General features: G+C 38.8%; 1 pseudogene; it reads right to left on the reverse strand.

The window, feature by feature from the left end:
* Nucleotides 1-11,958: 11,958 nt before the first annotated feature.
* Nucleotides 11,959-12,549, reverse strand: LOC133074523 (NEDD8-conjugating enzyme UBE2F-like; annotated as a pseudogene).
* Nucleotides 12,550-16,021: the final 3,472 nt, after the last annotated feature.

Raw genomic sequence — 16,021 nt, forward strand, 5'->3', positions numbered from 1 at the left:
ATTAATGGATTAGATCTGATAGGCAGTGTGCCTGAAGAACTATGGATGGAGATTTGCGACATTGTACAGGAGGCAGTGATCAAGGCCATCCACAATAAAAAGAAATGTAAAAAGGCAAAATGGTTGTCTGAGGGGGCCTTACAAATAGTTGAGAAAAGAAGAGAAGATAAGGAAACGAGAAAGAGAAAAATATACCCATTTGAATGCAGAGTTCCAAAGAATAGTAAGGAGAGATAAGAAGCCTTCCTTAGTGATCAGTGCAAAGAAATAGAGGAAAATAATAGAGTGGGAAAGACTAGAGATATCTTCAAGAAAATTGGATACCAAGCGAATATTTCATTCAAAGATATGGACACAATATAAGACAGAAATGGTATAGACCTAACTGAAGCAGAAAATATGAAGTGGTGACAAGAATACACAGAAGAACTGTACAAAAATGATCTTCACGATTGAGATAATCACTATGGTGTGATCACTCACCTAGAGTCAGACATCCTGGAATGCAAAGTCAAGTGGGCCTTAGGAAGCATCACTACAAACAAAGCTAGGGGAGGTGATGGAATTCCAGTTGAGCTATTTGAAATCCTAAAAGATGGAGGGGCGGTCCTAAGTTGGCAGAGGAATAGGATGGGGAGATCACTTTCTCCCCCACAAATTCATCGAAGGAACATTTGAACACTGAGCAAATTCCACAAAACAACTTCTGAACACTAGCAGAGGACACCAGGCACCCAGAAAGGCAACCTGTTGTCTTCAAAAGGAGGTAGGACAAAATATAAAAGATAAAAAGAGAGACAAAAGAGTTAGGGATGGAGACCCGACACAGGCAGGAGTCCTAAAAGAGCATAAGTTTCCAAACACAAGGAAATCTTCTCATCAGCAGGTCTGTGGGGAGTTTTGGAATCTCAGAGGGCAACATAACCAAGAGGAAAAATAAATAAATAAATAAATAAAACCCATAGATTATGCCTAGTGGCAACTCCCAGTGGAGAAGTAGACCAGATGCTCGCATCCTCCACCAGAAAGTGGGGGCTGAACAGGGAAGTGCCAACCGGGCCTGAATGCCCTGAGGGCAATCTGAGGGAGCTAACATGAGATAGCAACCCAAACTGTGGGATAGCCAGAGAAAAAGAAAAAAAAGAGAGAGAGAGAGAGAAATTTCCCGCAAAAAGCCCTAACCTAAGGCACTGCCGGCCTGCTCACAGAACACAGGACTGAACAAATACCAGAGGCGGTCTGGCCCATCCCCCACCAGAGACAGGCAGGCGGCAGCCAGAGCTGGAAAGGGGCAATCTCAGCCCCAGAGATGGCATCCTCCACCAAACTGTGAGCAGGCCCACAGTTGCTAACCAAGTCTTCCTGGGATCCTGGGCAGTTGACATCTGCCAGGAGGATTGCAAACAGAGATCTGCTCCCCAGAAGAGACACATGGCACACCTGAGACGACACTCCCGCTGTGCACCCAGGAAACCGAGCGGCTGGGATGAAGGAGGTGATAAGACGCTCTTCACCTGGGAGTGTGAACTCGCCAAGCACCTGGTGGCCTGAGCTGCTCAGACCTGTGAGGGCACAAAACACAGGCCCAACCGAGTCTGCGCCTTTGTGGAGGACCTGAGAACCTGAACCTGAGTGGCTTAGACCTGGGAAGTGCGCGCATCCCAGGGCCCGCTTTAGACAGTTCCCCTGCAGAGCAACCTGGAGCCTGAGCAGTGTAGACTGGGAAAGACGACGTCGTGAGCGGGGGCAAACTCAGTGTAGCCGAGACACTGTGAGCACTCGCCACACACGCCAGTAATGTTTGCTTGCAGCGTTCCTCCCCACAGCACAACTGAACAAGTGAGCCTAAATAAGTGACCACCTTCGCCCCCTGTGTCAGGGTGGAAATTAGACACTGAAGAGACTTGCAAACAGAAGACGACAAAATAAACAGAGGGAACCACTTTGGAAGTGAAAGGTGCAACAGATTAAAACCCTGTAGTTAGCACTGACTACATTGGAAAGGATTTATAGCTCTTGAGAAGTACAAGCTGGATCAAGGAACTACCTGAAACTGAACTGACCCCACACTGCCTGCAACAGCTCCAGAGAAATTCCTAGATATATTTTTACTATTATCATTTTTTAAATTAAAAAAATTAATTTTAAATCCTCTATTACTCCTTTAATTTTCACTTTTATAACCTACTATTACCTTGCAAAACAAAGACCCTATTTTTAAAACAAACTTCATATATATTTTTTATAACTTTGTGTTTGTTTTTTTTTTAATATTGTATTTTTGAGAGTCTAACCTCTACTCTAGATTTTTAATTTTTGTTTTTTGGTATTTGTTGTCAATTTTGTACCTTAAAGAATCCAATCTTCAGTACCCATTTTTACTTAGGAGTGTGATTACTGGCTTGATTGCCCTGTTCCTCTTTTGACTCTCCTTTTTCTCCCCTAGCTCACCTCTATCTCCTCCCCCTTCCCTTCTCTACCCAACTCTGTGAATCTCTTTGGGTATTCCCATGCTGTGGCAAACACTTAGGGAACTGATTACTGGCTAGATCTATCTCTCTCCTTTAGACCTTCCCCCTTCTCCTCCTTGTCATCTTTATCTCTGTCCTCCCTCTTCTCTCCTCTATGTAACTTCGTGAACCTCTCTGGGTGTTCCAGGCTGTGGAGAGCACATAGGGATTTGATTAATGGCTAGATTGCCCTCTCCCCTTTTGATTCCCCCTCTTCTCCCCCTGGTCACCTCTATCTCCCTCATCCCTCTTCTCTTCTCCATGTAACTCAGAGAACCTTTCTGGGTGTCCCTCATTGTGGAGAATCTTTTCTCCATTAATCTAGTTTTATCATCGGTGCTGTATGGATGGAGAAGTCTTGAGACTACTGTAAGAATAAGACTGAAAACCAGAGGCAGGAGGCTTAAGTCCAAACCTGAGTACACCGGAGAACTCCTGACTTCAGGGAACATTAATCGATAAGAGCTCATCCAAAAGCCTCCATACCTACACTGAAACCAAAGTCCACCCAAGAGCCAACAAGTTCCAGAGCAAGACATACCATGCAAATTCTCCAGTAATGCAGGAACATAGCCCTGAGCTTTAATACACAGCTGCCCAAAGTCACACCAAATCCACAGACATCTCAAAACTCACTACTGGACACTTCATTGCACTCCAGAGAGAAGAAATCCAGCTCCACCCACCAGAACACCAATGCAAGCTTCCCTAACCAGGAAACCTTAACAAGCCTCTCGTCCAATCCCACCCACAGGGAGGAACCTCCACAATAAAGAGGAACCACAAACTGCCAGAATACAGAAAGGTCACCCCAAACACAGCAATATAAATAAGATGAAAAGGCAGAGAAATACTCAGCAGGTAAAGGAACATGATAAATGCCCATCAAATCAAACAAAAGAGGAGGAGATAAGAAATCTACCTGAAAAACAATAAAGAATAATGATAGTAAAAATGATCCAAAATCTTGAAAACAAAATGGAGTTACAGATAAATAGCCTGGAGACAAGGCTTGAGAAGATGCAAGAAAAGTTTAACAAGGACCTAGAAGAAATAAAAAAGAGTCAATCAATAATGAATAATGCAATAAATGAGATCAAAAACACTCTGGAGGGAACCAACAGTAGAGTAACTGAGGCAAAAGATAGGATAAGTGAGGTAGAAGATAGAATGGTGAAAATAAATGAAGCAGAGAGGAAAAAAGAAAAAACGAATTAAATGAAATGAGGACAATCTCAGAGACCTCTGGAACAATGTCAAATGCCCCAACATTCAGATCATAGGAGTCCCAGAAGAAGAAGACAAAAAGAAAGGCCATGAGAAAATACTTGAGGAGAGAATAGGTGAAAACTTCCCTAAAATGGGAAAGGAAATAGCCACCCAAGTCCAAGATCCCAGAAGAGTCCCAAACAGGATAAACCCAAGGTGAAACACCCCAAGACACATATTAATCAAATTAACAAAGATCAAACACAAAGAACAAATATTAAAAGCAGCAAGGGAAAAACAACAAATAGCACACTAAGGGATTCCCATAACGATAACAGCTGATCTTTCAATAGAAACTCTTCAGACCAGAAAGGAATGGCAGGACATACTTAAAGTGATGAAAGAGAAAAACCTACAACCCAGATGACTGTACCCAGCAAGGATCTCACTCAAATATGAAGGAGAAATCAAAAGCTTTACAGACAAACAAAAGCTAAGAGAATCCAGCACCACCAAACCAGCTCTTCAACAAATGCTAAACGATCTTCTCTAGAGAGGAAACACACAGAAAGGGTGTAAAAACTCGAACCCCAAAAAACAACGTCAGTGGCAATGGGATCATACTTATCAATAATTACCTTAAATGTAAATGTGTTGAATGCCCCAACCAGAAGACAAAGACTGGCTGAATGGATACAAAAACAAGACCCTTATATATATGCTGTCCACAAGAGACCCACCTCAAAGCAAGACTGAAAGTGAAGGGCTGAAAAAAGATATTTTACGCAAACGGAGACCAAAAGAAAGCAGGAGTAGCAATACTCATATCAGATAAAATAGACTTTGAAATAAAGGCAGTGAAGAGAGACAAAGAAGGACACTATATAATGATCAAAGGATCAATCCAAGAAGAAGATATAACAATTATAAATATATATGCACCCAACATAGGAGCACCGCAATATGTAAGGCAAATGCTAACAAAAATGAAAGGGGAAATTAACAATAACACAATAATAGTGGGAGACTTTAATACCCCACTCATCCTATGGATAGATCAACTAAACTGAAAATTAACAAGGAAACACAAAATTTAAATGATATAATGGATCAGTTAGACATAATTGACATCTATAGGACATTTCATCCCAAAACAATGAATTTCACCTTTTTCTCAAGTGCACACAGAAACTTCTCCAGAATACATCACATCCTGGGCCATAAGTCTAGCCTTGGTAAATTCAAAAAAATTGAAATCATTCCAAGCATCTTTTCTGATCACAGTGCAGTAAGATTAAATGTCAACTACAGGGAAAAAACTATTAAAAATTCCAACATATGGAGGCTAAACAACACACTTCTGAATAACCAACAGATCACAGAAGAAATAAAAAAAGAAATCAAAATATGAATAGAAATGAATGAAAATGAAAACACAACAACTCAAAACCTATGAGATACTGTAAAAGCAGTGCTAAGGTGAAGGTTCATAGCAATACAGACTTACCTCAAGAAACAAGAAAAAAGTCACCATAACCTAACTCTATACCTAAAGCAACTAGAAAAAGAAGAAATGAAGAACCCTAGGGTTAGTAGAAGGAAAGAAATCTTAAAAATTAGGACAGATATAAATGAAAAAGAAACAAAACAGACCATAAAAAAAATCAACAAAGCTAAAAGCTGGTTCTTTAAGAAGATAAATAAAATACACAAATCATTAGCCAGACTCATCAAGAAACAAAAGGGGAAGAGTCAAATGAACAAAATTAGAAATGAAAATGGAGAAGTCACAACAGACAACACAGAAATACAAAGGATCAAAAGGGACTACTATCAGGAGCTATATGGCAATAAAAGGGACAATTTGGATGAAATGGACAAATTCTTATAAAAGTACAACTTTCCAAAATTGAACCAGGAAGAAATAGAAAATCTTAACAAACCATGACAAGCATGGAAATCGAAACTATAATCAGAAATCTTCCAGCAAACAAAAGCCCAGAACCAGATGGCTTCACAGCTGAATTCTACCAAAAATTTAGAGAAGAGCTAACACCTATACTACTCAAGCTCTTCCAGAAAATTTCAGAGGAAGGTAAACTTCCAACCTCATTCTATGATGCCCCCATCACCCTAATACCAAAACCAGACAAAGATGCCACAAAAAAAGAAAACTACAGGCCAATATCACTGAGGAATATAGATGCAAAAATCCTTAACAATATCCTAGCAAACAGAATCCAACAACATATTAAAAAGATTATACATTGTGACCAAGTGGGCTTTATCCCAGGGATGCAAGTATTCTTTAATATCTGCAAATGAATCATTGTAATACACCACATTAACGAATTGAAAGATAAAAACCTTATGATTGTCTCAATAAATGCAGAGAAAGCCTTTGACAAAATTTAACATCCATTTATGATAAAAACCCTCCAGAAAGCAGGAATAGAAGGAACATACCTCAACATGATAAAAGCTATATATGACACCCACAGCAAACATTATCCTCAATGGTGAAAAACTGAAAGCACTTCCCCTAAAGTCAGGAACAAGACAAGGATGCCCACATTCACCACTACTATTCAACATAGTTTTGGAAGTGTTGGCCACAGCAATCAGAGCAGAAAAAGAAGGAAAAGGAATCCAGATAGGAAAAGAAGAAGTGAAACTCTCACTGTTTGCAGATGACACGATCTTCTACATAGAAAACCCTAAAGACCCCACCAGGAAATTACTAGAGCTAATCAATGAATATAGTAAAGTTGCAGGATGTAAAAGTAACACACAGAACTTCCTTGCATTCCTATACACTAACAATAAGAAAACAGAAAGAGAGGTTAAGGAAACAATTCCATTCACCATTGGACAAAAGGAATAAAATACTTAGGAATAAGCCTACCTAAAGAAACAAAATACCTATAGATAGAAAACTATAAAACACTGATGAAAATAATTAAAGATAACACAAATAGATGGAGAAATATACCAAGTTCATGGATTGGAAAAATAAATATAGAGAAAATGAGTATACTACACAAAGCAATCTACAGATTCAAAGCAATCCCTATCAAGCCACCAATGGTATTTTTCAGAGAACTGGAACAAATAATTTCACAATTTGTATGGAAATACAAAAAAACCTCAAATAGCCAAAGCAAACTTGAGAGAGAAGAATGGAACTGGAGGAATCAATCTGCCTGACTTCAGGCTATACTACAAAGCAGCAGTCATCCAGACAGTATGGTACTGACACAAAGACAGAAATATACATCAATGGAACCAAATAGAAAGCCTAGAGAGAAATCCATGCACCTATGGACACCTTATCTTTGACAAAAGAGGCAAGAATATACAATGGAGAAAAGACAATCTCTTTAACACGTAGTGCTGGGAAAACTGGTCAACCACTTGTAAAAGAATGAAACTAGAACACCTTCTAACACCCTACACAAAAATAAACTCAAAATGGATTAAAGATCTAAACATAAGAACAGAAGCTATAAAACTCCTAGAGGAAAACATATACAAAACACTCTCTGAAACAAATCACAGCAGGATCCTCTATGACCCACCTCCCAGAATACTGGAAATAAAAGCAAAAATAAACAAATGGGACCTAATGAAACTTAAAAGCTTTTGCACTACAAAGGAAACTATAAGCAAGGTGAAAAGACAGCCTTCAGAATGGGAGAAAATAATAACAACCAAATAACTGACAAAGAATGAATCTCAAAAATATGCAAGCAGCTCCTTCAGCTCAATTCCAGAAAAATAAGCCACCCAATCAAAAAATGGGCCAAAGAACTAAGCAGACATTTCTCCAAAGAAGACATACAGATGGCTAACAAACGCATGAAAAGATGCTCAACATTACTCATTATCAGAGAAATGCAAATCAAAATCACAATGAGGTACCATCTCACACCGGTCAGAATGGCTACTATCCAAAAGTCTACAAACAATAAATGCTAGAGAGGGTGTGGAGAAAAGGGAACTGTCTCACACTGTTGCTGGGAATGCAAACTAGTACAGCCACTATGGAGAACAGTGTGGAGATTCCTTAAATAACTAGAAATAGAACTGCCATATGACCCAGCAATCCCACTGCTGGGCATACACACCAAGAAAACCAGAATTGAAAGAGACACGTGTGCCCCAATGTTCATTGCAACACTGTTTATAATAGCCAGGACATGGAAGCAACCTAGATGCCCATCAGCAGAGAATAGATAAGAAAGCTGCGGTACATATACACCATGGAATATTACTCAGCCATTAGAAAGTATACAGTTGAATCAGTTCTAACAAGGTGGATGAAACTGGAACCTATTATACAGAGTGAAGTAAGTCAGAAAGAGAAACACAATACTGTATACTAAGGCATAAATATGGAATTTAGAAAGATGGTAGTGATGACATTATATGAGAGACAGCAAAAAAGATACAGATGTATAGAACAGTCTTTTTGACTCTGTGGGAGAAGGCGAGGTTGGGATAATTTGAGAGAATAGCATTGAAACATGTATATTATCATATGTGAAACAGATTGTCAGTCCAGGTTTGATGCATGAGACAGGGTGCTCAGGCTGGTGCACTGGGATGACCCTGAGGGATGGGATGGGGAGAGAGGCGGGAAGGGGGTTCAGGATGGGGAACTCATGTACACCCACAGCTGATTCATGTCAATGTATGGCACAAACCACTACAATATTGTAAAGTAATTAGCCTCCAATTAAAATAAAAAGAAAAAAAAACTATAAAATTTATTTGAACCCCACCACACCAAGAAATCCTAAAAGATGATGCTGTGAAAGTGCTGCTGTCAATATGCCAGCAAATTGGAAGACTCAGCAGTGGCCACAGGACTGGATAGGTTCAGTTTTCATTCCAATCCCAAAGAAAGGCAATGTTAAAGAATGCTCAAACTTTTGCACAATTGCAGTCATCTCACACAATAGCAAGGTGATGCTCAGTATTCTCCAAGTCAGGCTTCAATGACTTGTATGTGAACTGTGAACTTCAGGATGTTCAAGCTGGTTTTAGAAAAGGCAGACGAAACAGAGATCAATTTGCCAACACTGGTTGGATCATTGAAAAAGCAAGAGAGTTCCAGAAAGACATCTATTTCTGCTTTACTGATTATGCCAAAGCCTTTGACTGTGTGGATCACAACATACTGTGAAAAATTCTGAAAGAGATGGGACTACCAGACCACCTGACCTGCCTCTTGAGAAATCTGTATGCAGGTCAAGAAGCAACAGTTAGAACTGAATGTGGAACAACATGGTTTCAAATCGGGAAAGGAGTACTTCAAGGCTGTATATTGTCACCCTGCTTATTTTACTTATATGCAGAGTACATTAAGAGAGATGCTGGGCTGGATGAAGCACTAGCTGGAATCAAAATTGCCAGGAGAAATATCAATAACCTCAGATACACAGATGACCTGACCGTTATGGCTGAAAGTTAAAAAGAACTAAAGAGCCTCTTGATGAAAGTGAAAGAGGAGAGTGAAAAAGTTGGCTTTAAAACTCAACATTCAGAAAACTAAGATCATGGCATCTGGTCCCATCACTTCATCTCAAATAGATGGGAAAGCAATGGAAACAATGAGAGACTTTATTTTTTTGGACTCCAAAATCACTGCAGACGGTGACTGCAGCCATGAAATTAAAAGACACTTGCTCCTTGGAAGAAAAGGTGTGACCAACATAGACAGCATATTAAGAAGCAGAGACATTACTTAGGCGACCAAGGTCTGTCTAGCCAAAGCTATGGTTTTTTCCAATAGACATGTATGGATGTGAGAGTTGGACTATAAAGAAAGCTGAGTGCTGAAGAATTGATGCTTGAACCGTGGTGTTGGAGAAGACTCTTGAGAGTCCCTTGGACCACAAGGAGATCCAACAAGTCAATCCTAAAAGAAATCAGTCCTGAATATTCATTGGAAAGACTGATGCTGAAGCTGAATCTTCAATACTTTGGCCACCTTATGTGAAGAACTAACTCATTTGAAAAAAACCCTGACACTGGGAAAGATTGAAGGCAGGAGGAGAAGGGGATGACAGAGGATGAGACGGTCGGATGGCATCACTGACTCAATGGACATGAGTTTGAGTAAACTCCAGGAGTTGGTGATAGATAGGGAGGCCTGGTGTGCTGCAGTCTATAGAGTCACAAAGAGTCAGACATGACTGACAGACTGAGCTGAACTGAATTCTCTTTAATCTATTCCAGTAGGACTGCAGTCTCTCCTCACATAAAATGAAGATTGTTGGTTGGGTAGTGACAATAACGTGACTAAACTAAATCCAGTCCTCACCATACTCAAACCTTTAGTGCCATTTGATAGTTCTATTTTATTGACTCACTTCCTACATTTGGCTTCTGAGACACCACCCTGTCTCTTTCCCAACCATATCTGATTCCTCTACATCTCAGAATGTATAGGTTTGGTACATCAAATTGCATATTCAAAATTCCCCCAGATGTTTGCATGTGTGCTAAGTTGCTTCAGTCATGTTCGACTCTTCGTGACCCCATGGACTGTAGCCTGCCAGGTTCCTCTGTTCATGGAATTTTCCAGGCAAGAATACCAGAGTGGGTTGCCATGCTCTCTGCCAAGATATCTTCGCAACCTAGGGATGCAACCCACATCTCGTCTCCTGCATTGGCAGATGGATTCTTTACCACTAGCACCACCTGGGAAGCCCAAATAAAGGAATGTTTAGCTTGATGTTTAGCTTGCTTAAATAATGTAACAAGTTCACAACCAATCTCTTGATTCCCCCACCACTAATAAAGAATGGTCTTTCTTTAAAAATTTTTCCCTTACTTTAGGATCTCAAGGTACATATCCTGATATCATCTGTGGCTTATCTGTTTCTCAGATACTTCACATCCAATTCAGAAGTATGTTGTCTACCATCAGATTATATCAAGTATTGATCTTTCCTCACCAACTTTTAATATACTATTATAGTTCAACCAACCATCATTTCTTGCCTCTATCATTGTATTACCATCTTATTCTATTTCTCTACAGTCACTATTTATTCCTTAAAGTATTTTTAATGTTTTTCATTTACTTAAAACCCTTAAAAATCCTCTTATATCAAAGTAAAATTCAGTGTCTTTATAATTGCCTATAAAAATGGGGGACATGATCTGGTCCCCCATTCCACTTTATGGCTTATATCCTTTTGCACTTTTCCTTGTTCACTCTGCTCCAACTAGACACTCTCCTCTGCTGATATTTTCTGAATATACATGCTTTCCATCAGGAAAGTCCAAGAAGGTACTTGGACTTGAACGCACATAATTTCTCTTGGATACTCAGCATATTTCTGCATTTTTCCTCCTTCAGACACTGGCATGTAATTCTTAGCAACTCTCATGCTGACAACCAAAGGGCATGAACTTCTTATCTTACCCTTTCATTCTTACCAGTTCTCACCAGCCCATTTGCTTGATCCTGCCTTGGAAATACGAAGATATAAAAATTATCAGCAGTGTTTTTGCCAGTCATTTTTTCTTTGATATTTTCTTTGTAATTCTCCTCAATAGTTGTTTGACTCAGCATCTTTCTGTCTGCTCTGCACAATGAAGATACAAATTAAATGAGAATAGAAAAAATTATTAAAGTATTAAATCATATAAATTCCAAATCTATTCCAAAATATACTTATATAAAAGAAAATACGCATTTTGGAAAGAGATTTATGGTGACTGGGCAGTTTCATGACATCTGGGCAGGGCTAATATTCCAGAAAGGAGCTAACATTTTTGCATCTGGTCACAGTTTGTAACGAGTTTCTAATCAGCCATCTGCAAGCTACACTGAGCACATCAGTAGCATCAGTGCAGGAGACTGACTTTGGGACTGACTCTGGGAAAAGGGAAAGAAGCATACTTTAGCCTCAATTTTGAGCTCATGACAACTTCTTAAAGATCTCATCAACAACCTATACAGTACAATTTCAAAAAAGGTAAGCATGTTAAGGTAAGTGAATGACTCTTGATAACCCCAAACACATTATCTTGCTGTATTTATGTGGAACTCCCTATCTACCACGGGCTGTGTGAAGAGGTTCTTCCTCAGGACAACATACTCACAGGACTCTGGAGGACCCAGTGGGACTGAGGGGAGCCTGAGGACTGGGGAAGAGGCTTCCTTTTTTTTTCAGTTGGAGACAAACGTAATACACACAGTACACAGTGCTGTAGTCTTCTCCTATCCTCTGGCACAACACTTCGTGCTGTCTTCAACTTTATTCTGGAAGCCATCCTTGTCCTGAAAATGATGTTCTGCAGCTTCAATATTTGGTGGATAATCAAAATTCAAAAGATCAGTTAACAAAGAGTTGAATCTCCAAACAACATTCCTCAATGTCCTCCTGGGAGCCCAGCCAGTGCTGTCAATTGAACGTTCTCTCAATAAACCTAGACATATTTCACCTGTCTCTGTGATGTTGTGGTGCTATAACCTGCTATAACCTGGTGAAGCATCTCACTGTGGGAGGCACCACGTTATACGCATCAGGAACTTCAATTTCAAACAAATTTTCTACTCTGGTAGTAACGCTCATCTATCAAAAAACACAAAACAACAACAACAAATCCTGGAGTTTACAGTTAGCTGAAAGCAATGAAGCTTGCTTGGATGAAGAAAATGCACTTTATACCTACAAAGTAAATTAGTTTCGACCTCTGTAACAAGTAGCCTGTCTCTCACCTAATCCTGATGGGTGGAGTCAGAGGCCGTGTCTATGCTTGGAACTCTGAGATGATTATCCTGATTCAGTTGGCTTGCCAGCATCAGCATTATGGCTACCTTACTCTGGTCACCATGAGACAGGAGAGGCAGGATGTGGGACAGGAAGCGGCCAGACACACAGTAGCACCAGAGTGGTGAGGAAGAGACTCAGCTGCTCCCTTTTTCCTTGGCAGTCTTTTTTAAGAGCTGAAAGAAGCTAATCTCCACACATCTCCCAGCCCCCAAATTGACTGGAATCCCAGAAATCGGTAGATATAGCAATTAAAGAGTTAAACACAGAGAAGTATTTCATAGTACCTGAATCAATAAAATTACCTCTTCTTTGAAACTTACTGACTCTACAATTAAAATTCTGTAGTGAAAACTGAAGTGTGTAGTGACATAATAAAGCCCACTTTTCCTGTGATGGTCACTGTTCAAAGTGACCCCCATGGTCTCTGACTCTGGATATTCACATTATTGTGTAGTTCTCTCTGATATTGTGTCATAATTGGCTTGTGTGACCTATAAAATATGACAGAAGTGATGGGTATATGATTTACAAGTTTAAGACATAATAGAAATGATGACATTTACTTCTTGTTCTGTCTTGGATTATGTGGCTAGGGGAAGCCAGCTGCTATGTCATGAGGTCACTTGGTATACTATGAAGAGATCCACTTATGCCTTATGCCAAAAGCCCTGTGAGTGACCCATCTTATGAGAAGATCCTCTATCTCCTGTCTAGTCAGCAGATACCTGCAGCCCCTATCAGGTCTCTCATGAGAGGCCATGTGACTAACCAGTCAACCAAGTTATTCATGAATTTCTAACTCATAGAAACTGTAAGATACTAATTTTTACTGTTTTAGTCCTTCATTTAGGGGATTGAGTTTTTGGAGATTAATTTGTTGTGCAGTAATGGGTAACTGGGACTTTCCAGGTGGCTCAGATGGTAAAGAATCCGTTTGTAAGATGGGAGACCTGGTTTTGAACCCTTGGTGGGAAGTTTCCCAGAGAAGGAAATGGCAACCCACTCCAGTATTCTTGCCTGGAGAATTCCATGGACAGAGAAGCCTGGTGGGCTATAGTCCATGGTGTCACAGAGAGTTGGACATGGCTGACTAACTAACACAAATACAATGGGTAACTAGTATACTTCTCAAAATTAATGTCTTAAATGCTAGTTTAGTGTATATCTGAATAATCTAACAATCAGATGACTCTCCAGCATAGAAACTTAGTGATTGCCTCCCACTGTAGAGGTTCCAAAACTCACTTTTCCAATATTTTCATTACTGAACTCTGTACGTGCATGTTAGATAAGCTCATCCAATTTCACCTGGGACTTTGAGTCAAAAGTTATTTATACAACAAATCAAAGGTGATAGAAAACAAACTCTAACAATAGCTTCAGAGACTGTAGCAACTTCAAGTATCCTGGTGTGCCAGGGGCCACAGAGCCAGTAGTGCTGGCAGCAATCAAAGTTATAATTTCCAGTGTTCAGCTGTAGAAACAGGAGTCATCACCCAAGTGATTCAGTGGTGAAATCTGGCTATGGCTTGCACTTTCATTTTTCCATTATTTTTGCCAGTTTTCTAAGCCTGATAACCTAGAATTCCAGCAAATTTATTCATATATCAGTTGAGGTAATTGTAGCTGCTTGAAAAAACTACTCAAAGCTTCAGTTGTTTAAAATATAGATGTTTATTTCTCATCAAGTCACTGAACTTTGAGGATTTTTAGTTAGTAGATGGCTTGGATTGTTTCCATCTTGATACTCTGTCACTCCCTAAGACTGTCAGCATCTGCAGTTAAAGCAAGAACAAATAGGAATGAAGAAGTTACTCCATTTTAAAGTCATTCTATGAAGCAACACACAATCACTTATCCTCACCTTCTTAGATGAGACCCAGACAGCAGACCCACATGGATTCACAGGTGAAGGGTGATATAGTCCATAATTTGCAGCAACTTCATAGCAACAACTCTTTTCAACAGAATAGAAAGTACAAAACCTGTGTCATAATTATCCATTTTTGTCACATTGTGCTGTGAGTGTGTTACAATAAGTTTATTTGTTTGTTTTGCTTAAATCTGCCATAGGTAGATTGTTTGCAACAGGGAATCCTGCCTAATATAGCTGTATTCTCAGTACTTGATCAAAATCAACCTGTAATTGGACCAGTTAATATAAATTACATTGAATTAGCTCTTTTTATGTTATTGAATTTCTTATTTTAATAATAAATGGGTTATTTATCAATAAATAGCTCATAAAATCCGCTTTCATCTGTGACACTAAACAGATGACTGTTTTAGTGACTCCATAACACTAAAAAAGTTGCAAGCCTATGTTTGTGGTGTATACATTTAGAAACAAGGACAGTCTCATAGTTATAAACAATTTGTCAGTTATGGCAACATTATATTTGAAAAATCCCTAGAAGAAACTTATTTATTTTACTTGCATGAATCAACAATACCGATACCCAACACTACATAGGCATACATTTTTTCAGAAATTATCTCAAATAAAGGGAGACAATTTTCCCAAAAATAGTTGAGGATTATTTAATATTATATATTTCCTTAGTCATATAAGTAAATATAGTTATATAATGTTTATTGCTATGGAGAATCTCTACAAGTAATAAATACAGCTTAAAATTACATTATTGTTCTTCAAATTTATTTTATTGATTAAAAAAAATATTGTTAGGAGAACAAAAAGACAAGACACAGATTTGGAGAAAATTTTTGCAAACACATAGCTGATAAAGTGCTGGTATTAAAAACATATAAATATCTCTTAAAACTCAAGAATTAGAAAACAGCTCAATTGAGAACTGGTCAAAAGTTCTAAGATGACATCTCACCAAAGAAGATGTACAGACAGCCATAAGCATATGAAAAGATGCTCAAGTTTGCTAATTACTAGAGAAATCAAATCAAATCTACAATGAGATATCACCTCACACTGGTCAGAACAGCCATCATTAAAAATCGACAAATAATAAATGCTGTAGAGGATGTGTAGGAAAAGGAACCTTCATCTCTTATTGATGGGAATATAAATTGGTACAGTCACTTTGGAGGACAGGATGGGAGATTCCTTAAAAAATGAAGCATAGTTACCATATGATCCTGAAATCCCCTTCCCAGCCATGTATCAGGAGAAAACTCTAATTTCAAACTATACATGACTTATTTCATTTATATGAAAACCCTCTGAGTCCAACCATGTTGCTGCAAATGGCAAAATGTCATTCTTTATTATGGCTGCGTAGTATTCCATTGTATATATGTACCACATCTTCTTTATCCATTTATCTGTTGATGGACACTTAGATTGCTTCCATATATTGGCAATTGTAAACAGTTGCTGCTATGAAATTTGGGATGTGTGTATCTTTTAAAATTGGTGTTTTTGCTTATTTTCAGATCTTTACTCCAAATACTCCAATTTACTCCAAATTACACCAAAGTAGAATTTCTGGGTCATGTGCTAGTTTTGTTTTTAGTTTTTTGAGAAACCTC

This window comes from Dama dama, chromosome 20 (assembly GCF_033118175.1).
Source record: "Dama dama isolate Ldn47 chromosome 20, ASM3311817v1, whole genome shotgun sequence".
NCBI classification, from domain to species: Eukaryota; Metazoa; Chordata; class Mammalia; order Artiodactyla; family Cervidae; genus Dama; species Dama dama.